Source organism: Trichosurus vulpecula, chromosome 3 (assembly GCF_011100635.1).
Source record: "Trichosurus vulpecula isolate mTriVul1 chromosome 3, mTriVul1.pri, whole genome shotgun sequence".
Taxonomy (NCBI): domain Eukaryota; kingdom Metazoa; phylum Chordata; class Mammalia; order Diprotodontia; family Phalangeridae; genus Trichosurus; species Trichosurus vulpecula.
The window spans coordinates 30,726,100-30,743,543 of record NC_050575.1 but is presented as its reverse complement, the minus strand read 5'-3'; the positions used below and the strand labels follow the sequence as shown (position 1 = coordinate 30,743,543).

The window sequence follows — 17,444 nt, the reverse complement described above, 5'->3', positions numbered from 1 at the left end:
TTAGGACCTTATCTAGAGGCTGAGCAGTTGATCTCAGGCAAGAATGATGCAGCCAGTAATTAGGCCCGAGGCATTACAGTATTGGGAAAGAGAGCATTGATCTGGTGTTGGAACATATCCATAAGCCAGAACAGTGCACAGGGCTCTAAAGCTTCCTAACATTTCACACCTTTAGGAAGGCACAGATGCAGGATTCACATCATAATCAAATCAATGGAGAGTTGCTCCATTAGCACTGGCAAGGAATTCAATAAATATTTATTAAGCACCCACTATGTGCCAATGACTGTGCTGAGTGTTGAAGATACAAATAAGAAAAAGACAGTCCCTGTTTTCAAGGAGCTTACAATCTTAATGGGGGAAAACAATACAAAAAGGAGGCAAGAAAGTGAGGACACCAATAGGCTTGCATGGGGCTGAAACCAGGCAGAACAGCAGATGCAAAGTGGAGTGAACTCAAAGTCCAATTTCTCCCTCTATGAAGGAAGGCTTTGGGAGTTGTTTGGTAATCTACCTTCCAGCCTTCCAATCATGCCATCTGCAAATAAAACATGGACATCAATTGCCCGACTTGAGCCAACCTCAACTGGCTCAGCAGACACCTATTCACCTATAATGCCTGCCAAGAAGACTCATCATAAACAATTCCCTGGGCTGAGATTCCCAATAGCTGCTCTGATCCTTTCAATTATACTATGAAATGTGACCCATATCACGGCAAGTACACAGCCTGTGGCACACCACCTAAATGGTGGCGGCTTGGTTATCAAGAGATGTCAATATGACAACTGCCACATTTAGGAACAAGTGAACCAATTTGTAGACTGGTGTCCCACTGGCTTTAAAATCAGTGTCAATCATCAGACGCCAACGGCACTACCTAGGGGTGGAGTAGTGGGAGAAGAGGAGGTAACAAGGGGAAAAAAGTAAAACCTGGCCAAAGTATAGTTGGCAGAATGCATGCTTAGTAACATTTTAAAGCTTGAACCCACACAGATCATAAATTTGATCTTATATATGCCATTTGTGTACTGGTATGTGGATAAATGAGAGCGGGGGGGAGGGGAGGGAGGGAGGGAGGGTGGTGGAGGGAAGGGAAAGAGATGAGGGATAAACCAGGTCAGAATTGTGAGGCAGAACTGTAGGCAGATTGAATTGTAAAGGTAAAAGTGAGAAATTCTAGAAAGAGGTCCAACAACTAGTCTTTTATTTTTGTATCTTCCCTTTTCCATCTCAATAAATATCTTTCTTCATCTACAAAATTATTTTTTAAAAAAGACAATCAAACCATGCTCACTTTTGTATCTTAACTAGAACCAAAATACAAATATACAAAATAAAATAGCAAAATGAATCTACAATTCCATAGAGGTACAATGGATATTTGTATGATATTTTTACTATGTTACACTAGCAAATTAATCACAGTACATACACAAAAATACGTTTAAATTGTTTTGCTTAACTTTTTTAAAAAAATGCAAATTTACATATTCTGGATTTTTTTCTAATAATCATAATAATTTTAACAAAATCTCATTTTTTTTCTTCTGCAATTCACAAAATGAAAAAAGTGAGGAAGTTTTATTTTTTTCCCAAATTCCCAACCAGTTCTTAAGTTATAAAGAATTTGTTTAATAGAAATCATTAATACCCAAAGACACTGGCACTGTTAAGGGCAGGATCTCCAATTAGTTATGTCGCAAAAGAAAATACAGACCCAAAACAAATAAATAAGTGAAAATAAAGAAAATTTTTAAAAAGTAGACTTCAATCTACATTCAGATGCCATCAGTTCTTTCCGGAGGTTGATAGCATTTTTCATCATAACTCCTTCAGAACTACTCAGGTCATTGTACTGCTGAAAACAGAGCTAAGTCATTCACAGTTGCTCATTGTATAATGTTGCTGTTACTGTGTACAATGTTGTTCTGGTTCTGCTACGTCACTTTGCATCACTTCATGTAAGTTTTTCCGGGTTTTTCTGAAAAGTATCACAATCATATACCACAACTTATTCAGCAATTCCTCAACTGATGGGCAGCCCTTCAATTACCAATTCTTTGCTACCACAAAAAGAGCTGCTATAAGTATTTTTGTATATATAGGTCTTTTTCCCTTTTTTTTTTTCCTAAAAAACCTCTTGGGAATATAGATCTAATAGCAGTACTCCTGGATCAAAGGGTATGCACAATTCTAGCCCTTTGTACATAGTCCAAGTTGTTTCCCAGAATGGATGGATAAGTTCACGATTCCACCAACAGTGCATTAGTGTCCCAATCTTCCCACATTCCCTCCAATATTTGTCATTTTCCCTTTCTATCATATTAGTCATCTGCTAGGTGTGAGGTAGTTGTTTTCAACAGAGTTGTTAGAGTTGTTTTCATTTGCATTTCTCTAATTTACAGTGATTGAGACCATTTTTTCATATGACTGTATATAGCTTTGATTTCTTCATCTTAAAACTACTTGTTTGTATCCTCTGACCATTTAGCAACTGGGGAAGGACTTATATTCTTATAAATTTGACTTAGTTCTCTATATGCTTGAGAAATGAGGCCTGTGTCAAAGAAACCTGCTATAAAAATTGTTCCAGGTTTCAGCTTTCCTTCTATCTTAACTGTATTGGTTTTGTTTGTGCAAAAACTTCTTTTAAAAACAATATTTTTCCCAATTACATGTAAATAATTTTTAACATTCATTTTTAAAAATTTTTGAGTTCCAAATTTTCTCACTCCCTCCCCTCCACTTCCCCCAAAGTAAAAAAAATTAAATAGGCTATGTATGTGCAATCATGTAAAACCTATTTCCATATTAGTTACATTGTGAAAGAAACAGACCAAAAGTTAAAAAAAAATTCTTTTTTCCATACGGAATACTCGAAAGTCCTCTATTTCATGAATAGCCACTTTCCCCCTTAAATTATACTCAGGTTTGCAGGGTAGATGATTCTTGGTTGTAATGCAAGCTCCTTTGCCTTCTGGAAAATCACATGCCAAACTCTGATTCTTTAACGTGGAAGCTGCTAAATCTTGTGTTAGCTTAACTGTGGCTCCACAATATCTGAATTGTTTCTTTCTGGATACTTGCAATATTTTCTCCTTGACTTGAGACCTCTGGAATTTGGCTAATAATATTCCTGGGAATTTTCATTTGGAGATCTCTTTCAGGAGGTAATCAGTGGATTCTTTCAACTTCTTTCAATTTCAAACCCTCTGGCTCTAGGATGTCAATTTTTCTTGGCAATTTCTTAAAATATGATGTGTAGGCTCTTTGATCATGGCTTTCAGGTAGTCCAATAATTCTTAAATTATCGCTCCTCAATCTATTTTCCATGTCAGTTGCTTTTCCAATGAGATATTTCACATTTCTTCTATTTTTTCACTTTTGTTTCTTGATATCTCACGGGGCCGTTAGCTTCTATATGCCCAATTCTAATTTTTAAGGAATTATTTTCTTCAGTGAGTTTTTGTACCTTCTTTTTGATTTGGCCAATTCTACTTTTTAAGTTCTGCCCTTCAGTGAATTTTTGTATATCTTTTCCCACTTGGCCAATTCTGTTTTTTAAGGAGTTCTTCTCTTCAGCATATTTTTGTACCTTTCTTTCCATTTGGCCAATTCTGCTTTTTAAGGAGTTCTCTTTAGTAGATTTTTCTGCCTCTTATCATTTGGCCTGTTTTTTTTTTTTAAGGTATTACATTCTTCAGTATTTTTTTGTGCCTCCTTTACCAACCTGTTGACTCTTTTTTCCTGATTTTCTTGTTTCATTCTCATTTCTTTTCCCAATTTTTCCTCTACCTCTCTGATTTTTAAAATCCTGTTTGAGCTCTTCTAGTAATTCTTTTTTGGGGGAGCCCGAGACCAATTTACGTTTTTTCTGAGGTTTTACATGCAGGTGTTTTGACATCGTTGTCTTCTGTGTTTTCTGAATGTTTTGCTTTTCCCAGTCTCAACAGTAACTTTCTACAGTCAGGTTCTTTTTTGGTTTGTTCATTTTTTCCAGTCTTTTTCTTGACTTTTAACTTTATGCTAATATTGGACTTGCTTCCAGGGTGTAGGGGGCACTAATCCCAAGCTTCAAGTTTTTCATGCTCCTGTTTTCAGAGCTAGTTGTAGGGGGTCTGTAAGTTTTTAGTTCTTACAATATGGTATGGTATAAGGAAATCTGTGGTCACTGCTGGCTTGGCCTGTGCTCTTGTCTGTGAATGACCACAAGCACTCTTTTCTACCCTGGAACTGTTTCCAGGTCCCCACTCCTGATAGTGATCCTCCTCAATTATGATCCTGAACTACTTATGGAATGCAACAGAGTCCAGCTCCCAGTATCAGCAAAGGGTCCCCTGTAATCACCTTCTGACCAACAGTTGGTCAACCCCCTTACCATATGTAACTGAAAGCCCCAGAAGCCACCAACATCAATTCAGTCACCCCCAAGGCCCATGCTGGCACAGTGTGCTCCACTTTCACCCCAGTGAGATAGGCATTTCCTGTCAACTTTCCAAACTGTCTTGGGCTGTGAAATTGTCTCATTCTATCCTTTTTTGGGTTCTGCCACGTCAGAATTCATTTTGAGGCATTATATTAATGTTGTTTGGAAGGGAATTTGGGAAAGCTCTAGAAAATCCCTGCCTTTACTCCACCATCTTGGCTCCATTTTATAGTATGTTACTCTTAATAAATGTTTGCTGAATTAAATGACTTGCCCATACACACACAGGATAATGTGACAGGATATTACAAATAGTCTGGATTTGAACCTAGATATATCCAGCCCCTAAGCCTCTACTGATCAATAAACTATTAATATTAAAGAATATTACTTAAATAAAAATTCAACAACAAAAAAACCAGAAACACACTACACACCTAGGAAGAAGTACCAATATTAATATAATCACAAAACTACCAAAGCACACACTTTTCCAGAAGAAGGACAGAATTTTTTCAAAGTTAAATGGCCAACTATTTTAACATGTACCTAGAAAAATTCTCTCTACAACATCTGAGACAAATAGTCATCTAGCCTGTGCTTGAAAATCCTCAATGCTGAAAAACCTAATGCAACCAAGTTGCTCTGGGCCTACAGGATATCCCCTAATATGCAATATTTAGAACTGTATCATCCATGCTCATTTTCTTTTTCCCCATTTAAGACCACAGATCACTAGCACTAGAAGGGATCTCATAGATCAGGGGTTCTTTTGGTAGTCTGGTGCAGCCTATGGACTCCTTAGAATAATGTTGTTAAATGCATAAAATACTTAGGAATACAAAGAAAGCAAATTATATTGAAACAGCTATCAAAATTTGCTAAGTCTATACTCTGTTCAAAGTTGGGTTAAGTCAACCAATAAACATTATAAAGCGCTGATTATGTGCAAAGCACTGTGCCAAACACTGCGGCTGCAACAGCATCTACGGTTGGAAAGCAGAAAGGTGAGAAACAATCACAAGATTTGCCAAGTACATCCGTGAAATAACAAGAGTTTAAAGTAGGGTGGTGGGAACGAGAGAGACAGGAGATATGTGACAGATACTACAAAGCCACTTAAAAACTCAAAAGCAACCTTTTTATGAGTCTTTCCAGTTGACATTGATTTCTCCCAATGTTCCACCCACTTACAACAGTTTCAGTCCATACCAGTCAACAACTGTACATAAACAATTTTCCCCAATAAAGATAAAAGAAACTTTTAAAACCCCATCTAGAAAATTTTAATGCATTAGGACTGTTTCCTTGTCCGTAAAACGAGGGGGATAGACCAGACGACCTCTGAGGTGCCCTGAAGCTCTAATACCATGATGCTATAAAGTAGGACATGAGAAGAACAAAAAGGGTTATTGAAAAGTTAGCCTAAGACCTAAAGGGTGTCAAATATGTGAGCATTCTGTACTCATCTATAAAGGTTTCAAGAATGTATCCGACAGGGAGAGACTGGCTGCACTGGAGCTTCCAAAACCAAAGAGCGGCAAAGCTTGTGGCTGCATCATACTAAAAGAAACATTTCAATCAAACTAATGAAAAATTAAACTTTTTGCAATAACAATAACAAAAAAAAGCCCTAGGTTCACATACTCCTAGCATAAGGTTCAATGAAGCCTCCAGTTTCCCTCTCAATTTGTTTTAAATTCTAATTAATTTTGAGCAATTACCTAATGCCAGAAAAGTAACCAGAACTAGTTTATTTTTATTTATAGTTTCTAATTTTTTTGTTTAAAAAAACAAAAACAAAAAACAGGGCATGTTTGTGGTGACTCAGACTAATTCTAGGCACAAATTATTGAAGGTGCTCCATGTAGCTAAGCTAGCAAGTAATCTGGAATTTCAATTGCGGAGCGGGGGGGGCGCGGAGGGATTTTTTTTTTTAAATTGGACAATCCTGGGAGGAATTGGAGGGTGAGAGGTAGAGGAAGGTGGAGGAAGAGAATGTATTCTACTTTCCAGATCTGGTTCAGAAAAATAGATATTCCCTATTAGTATTCTTTTGAAAGGAGTATAGTGAATTTCTCCCTTCAGTAACCTACACTCCTTTTTGAACGTTTTCTTCCACATCAAGTAGGTCTAGTGTTGACTGAAATTACCATAAGTGAGTGAAACATGTCTTGCCCTCTCCTTTTTTCTCTTGTGGGTTGCAGTATAATCTTGACTATGACTTTGAGGAGGTTCATGTGCCAGACAAGTCAAACCAATACCACAACACCTTGATCACCATTTCTCCTCACATCCAGGTGGAGATAGCCCAGAACCCTGGGGCCAAGAGCCTTAGGAATAGCAATGTTCCTCAAGAATACTGGCCCTGCTTCCAGGCCAGGCTCCACAGTTATCAATGAGGGAAGAAATCACTGTAGAGAAGGGGTCCACTTTTCTCATCATGAAAAGTAGCTGTTGATCAATGACCACTAGCTGGCAGACGAGAACAGGAGCCCTGCAGTTGCACCACCAAGATCACTAGTCCTACTTCCAGCCCAGCCCTAACAGTCATCATTCAGGGAAGCAGTTCCTGTAGAGAGGGGGCTGGCCATTCCCAATAACTGCTACTCACAGCAAGTCAGGCAAGCTAGGCTAGATGAGACAGTGAGGAACCTTGGGAGAAAGAGTAGGAAGCATGTGCTTCCTCTTAGTAGTCAAATCATCACCACCACCTTGACCATCATTTATACTCAGAGCTCACTGGAGACTGCCCAGGACTTTGAACCTAAGACTTTTGGGAATAGCAATGCTTCTCTCACAGTGCCCACAGCCATCATCCTAGGACAAGAGCAATCCCTGTGGAGATGCATCCTAGCAAATGTTCCTACAGTCTGGTGCTACAGTCAGAAGTTACAAGACCCAGAAAACAAAGCCCTTGCCACCAAAATCTTTGGCATTGTCAAATGGTCCAATATCAGACTGATAGAAGATTTTATAAGTAGAAGAAAGAAGAGGCAATATCATCTGCTTTGCCACTGCACCTTACAGACATGGGATCTTTCCATGTGACTTGTACCTAAAAGCTTCTCTATGCTTTTCACCCCCTAGAACACAAGCTCCTTGACAGCAGGGGCTATTTTACCTTTCTTCTGCATCTGCATGCTTGGCACAGTGCTTTGAAAACAGTAAACACTTAATATATGCTTTTCTCCATTCATTCATTTGCAAATTATTACTTTTGAGGTCAAGCTTCAAGTCTCATTCACTAGTAAGTGAAGAAAAGCACTGTACTTTTGGAACCATACTAGATGGGTTTATTTAGTTTTTAATTTAAAAAGAAAATCTCATTTTAATTTTCTGGCCAGTCTAAGAGATGAGCCAAGATGCACATTTTAATACCATATTATGTTCATAGAACATAGCTGATAAACCTCACGTATTTCTAAGAATGATGAGGGAAGTGTTGCTGGCAGAAAAAAAAGGTCTATGGAATAATTCAGATTATCTTTCAAGAGAGCTCGGGAGAGAGAATCAACTTCATTATGAAGTTTGGGGAAGGGTGACATGTGATACAATAGGGACCAGCTAGGGGAATCCCCTTTATCTGTATTTTGCATCTGAGAAACCCAAGAGCCAGAGGATGAGGCTTTTCATATTAATGAAAATCATGGAAATAATTTTAAGACTCCAGGGTTAAGAAGGATTTTCTCATAAAACTTGATCTGCAGTTTCCAATTTCTTTTAATATCTAGAGAATCTTGTTCTTCCCAAAATTCTAATTCTCATATTCATTCATGTTGAACCAATACTTTTCTCATGTATCATTTTTGCATCTGCATTCTTTTTACATGTGTTAAGCAAAATAATAATGATAATAATGATGATGATGATGGTGATGATGATGACAAAAACCCTCCAAAAAAAGAAAAGAATAAAGAAGTCTCCCTCCTACAATATACTCAAAAGGTACTCATTCAATCTCTGCTTGAAGGCCTCCAGTAAGGGAAAATGCACCACCCTCCTGAGGCAAACCATTCCACTTCTGGATTTCTCTAACGCAAAGGATTTTAAACTGGGGTTCAAGAATTTTTTAAAAAAATATATTTTGATAGTTGTATCTTAATAGAATTTGTTTCCTTTGTGATTATGTATATTTTATTTAGTTTACTTAAAAACATTATTCTAAAGAGTTCATAGGCTCTATAATGCCAAAGACGTCCATGACACAAAAAAGTTTAAGAAACCCTTAAATATGTATGTTTGTCTCTTTGCAACTTTTACCCAATGCTTCTAGCTTTGCGTTTTGGATCCAAAGAAAACAAACCCAATTCCTCCTCCAGGTGACAACTCTACAAATACCTGAAGACAATTATTTATCTTTTCTTTTCCAGGCTAAGCATCACACTATTTCCTTCAATTGATCCTCATACAAGATTTTACTTTTAATTGTTCCTCAAATACAGCTAACAAAATATCTAGCTAGCCCTTTGAGGTTTGCAAAACTCTTTGTATGCATTAGAGGCTACTAGGCAGATGGCACAAAGAACTAACTACATTCTGAAGTCATAACAAAATGTGAAAATTATAAACCCTCCTCCACTAACCAAGTTATAGTATCAGGGGTAAAGTGGAAGGTAAAAGTTAACATATCAGTTTATCATTTTAAAATATTATATAAAATGAGATGGACAGAAAACAGTATAAAAAGAGTCAAAGTCAATAACCTGCTGAGAGAAAATACTCTAGTTTATAAAATTTGCTTACAATTTACAATATTGGATACAAAAGTTATTTTATTAAAATGTTTTTCTTCATCATCAAGATGAGGCTGAACAAAATAGGAAAAAAAATGAAACTCTCTATAAGAACAAGGGCTCAATTTTAGTTTAGTCCACTTAGCTATCCAAAGCAATGTTAAAACTAATGTAAAATTCAAGAACTGTCTGCTCTCATGAAAAAAAAAATTGAACTCTAGGTATCCATTCTTTTAGAACTGGAAGAGCACCCCAGGAGCAGCCAAAGAAAAATTGAATCTCTGCTTTGACATCAGAAACCAAGCCAGTCTTTTTAAGAAATCACTAATTTCAATAATCCTTCATCAGTACTTTTAGGTCTAAGTCTTCTATTTTATTAAACACAGATATAGAAACTTAATTGTTAGAGATAAGGTAAAAGCGTAGGATAAGCAACAATCAAGCAGCAAACGTTGTGAAGATCAAATGAGAAAATATATATAAAGCATCTTAGCAAACCTCAAAAAACTATACAAATGTAAACTATTGTGTGTGCTACGTAACATGCTGGACTCCAAGAAGAAACAGACTTTAAATTTCAGGAAGGAAGAGACCTTCACTTACCCAAAGTTTGGGGGTGGGCAGCAGGGATAAGACACCAATAGACAGCTGTAATACACAATTACAGAACAGTATTATGAAACTGCAAAACAATGTACAAAGTGAGATCAATACAAACAGAAGATCAATACTAAAGGTGAACAGGAGAAGCCTACTGGAAAGAAGAGGAAGTCATTCAAGGCATAGGGCCCACGCAAAATAAGCAAAGGTGTAGAGGCAAGAAAATATAGCGTCCAATGTTACTGGCGCGAAATACCTAACAGTAGTTAACATTTGGGTAGCACCAGTCAGTGGAGGCCTTTGAATATAAATTATTCCAAATTTAGTTCATCCATAATAATCTTTCTTACACAGACATGAAAATGCCATTTCTCTGCTTTAATAATATGTCAGCAGCTATAAAGTACAGTAAATATCAAGTATAACAATTAACTACCATAAGGGATTCTATAGAAAAAGGTACCAACTGCCATCAGTGTTAAAAGTTAAGAGCACTGGCCTAGAAGTCAAGAGAACTGGGTTTCAGTCTTAGCTCTAACATTTATCTCAGGCTTCATAATTTTCTATTGGGTATAATATTTTTGTAATTTCCTATTGATATGATCAATTATACAAACCCAATATGAAATATACCCAAATCCACTGAACTTTAAGCCAGGGAAAGTTCTAACAAGTACTATTAATGATGAACACAGGATTTTTTTCCTCTTTCAATAGTGAAAATGTTCACTTTTAGAAAACTAAAAGCTTATGTAAAACTTATCAGATGTTTTAAAACATTAGAGTTCAAGTTTCATTGCAGTTCTGAATACCAAGCCATTTAAGAGTCAAATACTAATTTTTGTATCATATTTCATTTAATACTTATTATATACAACATATATAATATTAATACTTTCAAAACTCCAGAAAACAGCAGCTTGGACTACATAAAGTTACAGAAAGCAACAGACTGTCCATGGCAAGGAAAAAAGATTACTACAAACTATGAGGTTTGAGTTCATAATAAAAATAGGAAATAGGGCTCCCTAGGTAGAATTATGGTCCTTCTTTAATATGTCTTCAGGTTTAGCCAAGAATTAAAATTCAGGAGGAAGGGAAGCAGAATTTACTTGTCTCTACTTTACTATAGAATGAAGCTTTTGATAATTTTCCCAGCAATGTGTTGCATAACTAATGATAAAAAAAATCTGACTCAAGTATCATTAGTAACACATTCTACCACTGTCTCCCACTCAAATTAATAGCTTACTTTGCCAGAGGGAAAAGAAATGAAACATGTATCTATCTACCCATTTCTATGGCGCCTACAAGAGCAGGAGGAGATCAGATAGGATACTTATCCAACACACACAAAAAAAAAACAACCCCTGTCCATGTTCTTATTCATGCCTCCACTTTCCCCACTAATGACTACATCATGTTAAATGAATCTACCTAATGTATCAGTAGGTCAGTTCTATGTGCTCATCTGGCTTTATCACCTAACAACTATGACTGATACAGGTTGAAGAAGTGGGATACACTTTGCAGTAATGGGAAGATGGCCCTGCAACGCTGTGGGAAGGAAGATTTAAATAGGATTTTTCATACAATGAGTCAAGTGCATAAAGAGATGATGTTTGGGGGGAAAAGAATGGAGAGCAGACATAGCATACAAGCAGAAGTGGTAAAGGTTGTCATTAACCAATGATAAAAATAAGTCAAATCTAAATATAGTCATTTTAATGAAGCCACCTTTATGCACTGGTGTCAAATAAAATTAACCAGCAGTCTTTAACTTTGAATTAACATATGCTTTGAGATCTTATAAGGAAAAAAATTCACTGGCACTTTTGAGTTTTTAAACAGTTTCCTTTAAGTTCATGAACTTGAAACATACAACTACCTCTCTAAATTTTATAATCATGTTTGGACAAATTTATGTGGAAAAAAATTCCGATCTTCCCAAATCTGTTGCTGAAAATTCTGATACGAATTTAAAACCTTCCTCAGCAGCAAGTTTAGTAAGGACAATACTTCTGAACTTGCCAAAAGATAACTTTTTCTAAAGGATAAACTGAAAAACTAACATTCAAATAGTCATAAACCAGGTACTGTGAGGTGAAGGATGTTGTCAGCCTCATATTGATAAGAGTGTGCTAGTGTTTGCTACAAGATAACAACACTCTTCAGCGCTGGGGAACAGGCAAGATGTGACACCCCAAACTGATTTCCAAAACTTTTTCCAAAGAAAGATATGGTAAACAAGATATAGTTAGCACCACGCCCATTTATATGCACAAGCAGCCAAGAATGCTTTTTTTTTTTCCTTCAGATCCCCAGCTGGTCAGGAAACAGCCTCAACAATCAAGATAGAGATCTTGCCCAGAGTTATCCAGGCATTCCTCACCTCCTGGTCCAACTATTGCAATGTGTCCAGAATTGGAACTTATCCTTCAGTTGAAGCAGATTAGTTTTCCCAACTCCCCTCCCCAAAGTTATCTCCTATATATTGCTTTAAAAGAGATGTATTTTCAATAATAGACTTTATTTCAGTCTCCATTTATGTTTTCCTATGGTGAAATTCAATATTGTGTTAGACGTTAGACTTGATAGCTCTTCACAACTCTAAATTTTGTGATGTCCAAATACCTGGCTATACTTACTGCACCTCATTAACTGCAATCAAAAACCTCTTTTGGCTATGGAGCATGCTCAAATCCAAAACTGGACCAACATGGGAGTTTCAAAGTTTACACTCCAAAAATCCACCGAATCACAACCAGCAAAGAGGTTTGCTAAAGCATGTCCTAGATTTAAAAGGTGAGATTGGAAATAAAAGCTCCTGATGGAACTGAAATTAAGAGAAAAATGTCAGTAGAACGGGAAGGAACCATATCTCAGAATTTTTGAGGATCAATCCCAAGTTGGTTAAGTGAAACTATTAAGTATTGATTGATATCTATTTTTGAGACGTTAAATGAACTGAGTAAGTTCATCACACTTCATTAACTGAAAGAACGACCCATGTAAATTCTTTTGAATGGATATAAGACACCAGAGAATCTACAACTCAATCAGTTGTGGGGAGGAGAGGAGAATTATAAGGGGAGAGATATATTATTAGCTATGACATTGTATAAGTCATTTTAGCACTCTCAAAGTAGGTAAAGCAAACTGTAAAATAAAGGTTAACTAGTTCATCTCTATAAAGTCGATAGCTTTTATTTATTTATTTTTTAATTCTCTGATTCCAAAAAGGGGGAAAACGAGAACCGGCTTTAAACATCGGATCCGTACGATCCAAAAACACCCCTCTGGGCCTTGCACCCCGAAGCAGCAGGGTTTTTATAGGTCCACCTATTCACACCGGAAAAGGCTGCGAGCCTGCCCTCCCTCCCCCAGCAATATTCCCAAGGCCGGGGACTTCCCCGCCCTCGCCACGGCCCGGTGTGCACCGGCCACTGGACCCACGATTTCCAAGGGCCGTGGGAGGCTATGGGCCTGGTAGGCCGCTCCAGGATCTCCCCAAGTTTCTCAATCACAGGGCTCTCCCGCGTCCTCTTCTTGGGGATGGGGATACTACTGTCTGCCCTGCCTCTCTCCGGGCTGGGGGCGAGGCAGGCGCCTTCGGGCCGGGCGCCGTTATTATCCTCGGTCACTCGGAGGGGCCTGATCCGACACCCCCTCCAGGCCCCACTCCGGCTGACCTCTAAGTCCTCCACCTAGTCCCCCTTTCTCCTTGGTGGCGAGGGACCCGTCCCATTTCCCCCGCCCCCGAGCTGCCCCGACGGCCGGGACTGAAGCGGCCCGCTAGGAGCCTCGCACATAGTAGGCACTTTTTCCGCTGTGGCACAAGAGTAAATTGGGCTATCGGGCTGAGGCCGGGCCGCACAAGGGCTCGGCCCGCGCGCGTTCCCGCCGCCTGCACCCGTTAACGGCCCGACCCCCGCGGGTCCCGGAAGCCGACGCGACAGAACCAGGGGAGGTGGGGAGGGCTGCCGCGGCCTGGGAAGGAGCCGCCACCGCCTACCCTTCACAGACCTCCGGAGAATACCCTCGCGCCCCGCTCCCCACCCCAGCCCGCATTAGTAGAATACACTTACAAGCCGAGTGAGGCGGGAGGGGGGAGGGGAGCGGCTGAGGGTGTCCCCGCCGGTGTTCCGTGCGCTCTTGCCGGGCGCGGGCCGGTTTCCGCTCAGTGCAACTTTATTAGGATCCCAGCTGCGGGAGACACTGCGCCCGATCCCGGCCCGGCGGTCGGCGAGGACCCGGATGGTGGGGGAGGGCCACAGCTGGAAAGGCCGCTTGCCCCGACGACGCATGCGCACAGGGCCTAGCTAGTTGAGGCTGTGGGAGTTCCAGCAGCCTTGGGGGAAGGGTCGAAGTAGGGTTTTTCTCCAAAACCAAACTTAATTCCCTGGCCCCTGAAGCCCCAGAACCTATTATATGTATCTGCGAGCTGAAATAGTAGTACTACCCCTAGTACTGCCCAGTGTAAGAGAGCATCACATTGCTCGAGAACTGACTAAAACCACAAAACCTCACTGAAAGCCCCATGAAAGGCTCTTCGACTTTCCCCAGCAGATTCAGGAAATACACATTGGGAAGCGGGGGAGGGGAGGGGAGGAGAGGGGAGCCGCGGTGCGGGGGGGGGGGGGAGGGCGGGGGGAGGGGGAATCTGTATTTACAAAAATGAGCGTTTTGTGCTGAAGCCCCTCTCTGCCCAGCAGCCACTTCACTGTAGTTTTTTTAAGGTCGTCTAACCCACTCTTTTAATTTTACAAGTGGGGAAACCTGAGGTTCACCAAGATGAAGTGATCCAGTTCTGAAATTAGAACTCAAGTCTTTCGATTCCAGATCCAGTAGTCTTGATACTGACCCATCCTTCCAACGCTACATTGTATCACCCCCCTCCCCCAAATACATACCACAAAGTTAATAAATTACAATCGACTGTACCGTGTAGATTAGGAATACACCGGTATTTCGAAGACCCGGGGTGCCACTGATTCTAGTATTCTTTATCTTTGCAAATAAAAATCCTTTACATCTCAGCTTATTTCTTTTAGTTTTGATGGCTACAGGGGAAAAATAGCTACCTATTAGATAGCCTTCTGGTAATGAACTTTTCCTCAGCTCACAAAGCACCGAGTCCTTTGCAGGGAGACCTAAAATCATTTTGAGCTTGCAGATGATGTTAACCATATTTGTTAAATCCTAGGCACGAGCTATAGCTACGTTTTATTTTGGAGATTTCCCTAGAATAGAACTCCAGAGTGTATGTATGTCTGAGGGGCCAGAGAATGAAAAAAAAGTGAGAAAAAGACCCACTTTGAGTTAGGCCCTGAGGATTTAACCTAATCTGTGTGAGCCCATGGGTGACAAATGATTACAACGGTACCCATGACCTTAAACTTCTATTATGCATAGATTTTAATAAAGTAACCTTAAGAAGGCAGTAACAAAATTATACCATTTGTCTGTGGTTTCATTGCTATTTATAATATTTTCTAAGAAGGAATTTTCTTAGCCATTTTAGATTTCATCATTACACTCCTGATTTAGTCTGTTCATTGTCCTTTAAATATACTCCAAGCCTTTGCTTAGACCAGAGGTCTCAAGCCAAGGACCCAAGGGCCTCCGGAGGCCCACAAAGCTCCAGGACCAGATTAAAATGTAATTGGGAAATGTTTAACAAAATTAATAAAAATATAGTACAACACAGATAATGCTAATGTGTGGTTTTCTAAGTTAAGATGCCACTGGCAGGGATCCTCTTCTATTTGAGTGTCACATCACTGGCTTAGATTACTTACCCATCTCCAGAGCTTTCCCTCTGACTGTATATATACCTAGTGTTTAATGATCCCATTCAATATGCCCAAAGAGCTGTAAAAATGTGTATACCCTTTGACTCAGCAATACCGCTTCTAGGGCTATATCCCAAACAGATCACACAAGTGGGAAAGGGACCCATATGTATAAAAATATTTATAGTAGCTCTTTTTGCGTTGGCAAAGAATTGGAAATCAAGGGGATGCCCATCAATTGGAGAATGGCTAAACAAATTATGGTATATGAATGTAATGGAATACTATTGTGCTATAAGAAATGAGGAGCAGATGGACTTCATTACAACCTGGAAAGACTTACATGATCTGATGCTGAGTGAGGGAAGCAGAACCAGGAGATCATTATACACAATTACAGACACACGATATCTGTAAGGACTAACTTTCATAGACTTGGCTCTTCTCACCAATGCAAAGTTCAAAGACAGCTCCAAAAGACTCATGATGGAAAAAGCCATGCACATACGGAGAAAAAATTATGGAGTCTGATTGCAGATTGAGGCAAACTTTTTGCTCTCTTTTTTTCCCCTTCTATTTTGGTTTCATGTCTCCTTTCTCATGACTCATTCCATTGGTTATAATTCTTCCTTACAACTGGACTATTATGTAAATAAGTTCAATATGAAGGTATATGTAGAACTTACATTGGATTACATGCCATCTTGGTGGGGAGAGGGAGGGAGAGAGAATTTGGAACCCAAAAACTTGTGGAACTGAGTGTTATAAACTAAAAATAAAAAATCAATTTATTATTAAAAAAAAGATCCAGTTCAAGCCCTCCTTTCTCCAAGATGTTTCTCTCTTCTGTACTAGAATATTTATTTACTCATTGTCCATCTCACTCATTGTCCACTTAAATTTTCCCAGGAAAATCTTAATTCCCTGGATTATATGCTCCTGTATGGTAGGGCCTTTAGAGGGCCTTTTCTATTTCTTTGTAAAGCAGCTAATAGAATGGCTTGCCTGTAACATCAATAAATAAACATTTATTAGGTACCTAATGTATGCCAGACACATTTCATACAAAGCCCCCAAAAAGAAAAAGTCCCTACTTCCAAGGAGCTTACTTTCTATTGGGGAAGACATATGTGTGGATATAGATATGTATATGCACACACACACATATATAATATATATATATATTATATATGTGTGTGTGTATGCACATACAGAAGTTATAGAAAATGAATATGAGTTAGTTTAAGGAGGGAGATCTCTAGAAGCTGGAGTGAAGGGGTGAGGGAAAAGCTTTTTACAGAAGGAAGTGCCTAAGTTCAGTCTTGAAGAAAGTAAGGGAATCTATGAGGCAGAGATCTGAAGGAAATACATTCCAGGCATGTTGTAGTGGTCAGTATAAAGGCATGGAGACTGGTGATGGGGTGCTTCACATGAGGAATGACAAGAGGACCCGTGTAGTAAGTACATAGAGACCAAAGAATTTGAAAAGGAAAGGAAGCTTATAATAAGCTAGAAATATAAACTGGACCCAGGTTGTAAATGGCTTTAAAAGTAAAATAAAGATTATATCTTAGTCTAGAGGCAACAGCAAGTCACTGGAGTTTGAAATAACATGGTCAGATTTGCATTTAGGGGAAATCACTTTGACCACTAGCTAGAAAATGGATTGGAGAAGGGAGAGGCTTCAGGAAAAGAGACCAATTACGAGAAAATTGCAATAGTCAAGGAAAGAGGTAATTAGAGCCCAAGCTAAGATGGTAGCTATAGTAGTAGTGAGATAAAATATGGTGCAAGAGATGTTGTAGAAATAGAAATGGCAAAGTTTGGTAACTGATTGAAAACGTAAGATCAAGAAAAGTAAAGTGTCAAGGATAACTCTGATAT

At 39.0% G+C, this 17,444-nt stretch overlaps 1 protein-coding gene across 2 annotated transcripts in view; it reads right to left on the bottom strand.

The window, feature by feature from the left end:
- Window positions 1-14,020, bottom strand: part of SMAD5 (SMAD family member 5) — a 39,376-nt gene extending 25,356 nt beyond the window's left edge. Inside the window, exons 1-2 of one of the 2 annotated variants that reach the window (XM_036749575.1) lie at window positions 13,854-14,020; window positions 9,769-9,813 (exon numbers count right to left, since the gene is read on the bottom strand). The gene's annotated coding sequence lies outside the window, so the exon portion shown is untranslated. The remainder of the gene's footprint in view (window positions 1-9,768; window positions 9,814-13,853) is intronic. The other variant, XM_036749576.1, reaches the window with a different exon arrangement.
- Between the last annotated feature and the right edge of the window lie 3,424 nt (window positions 14,021-17,444).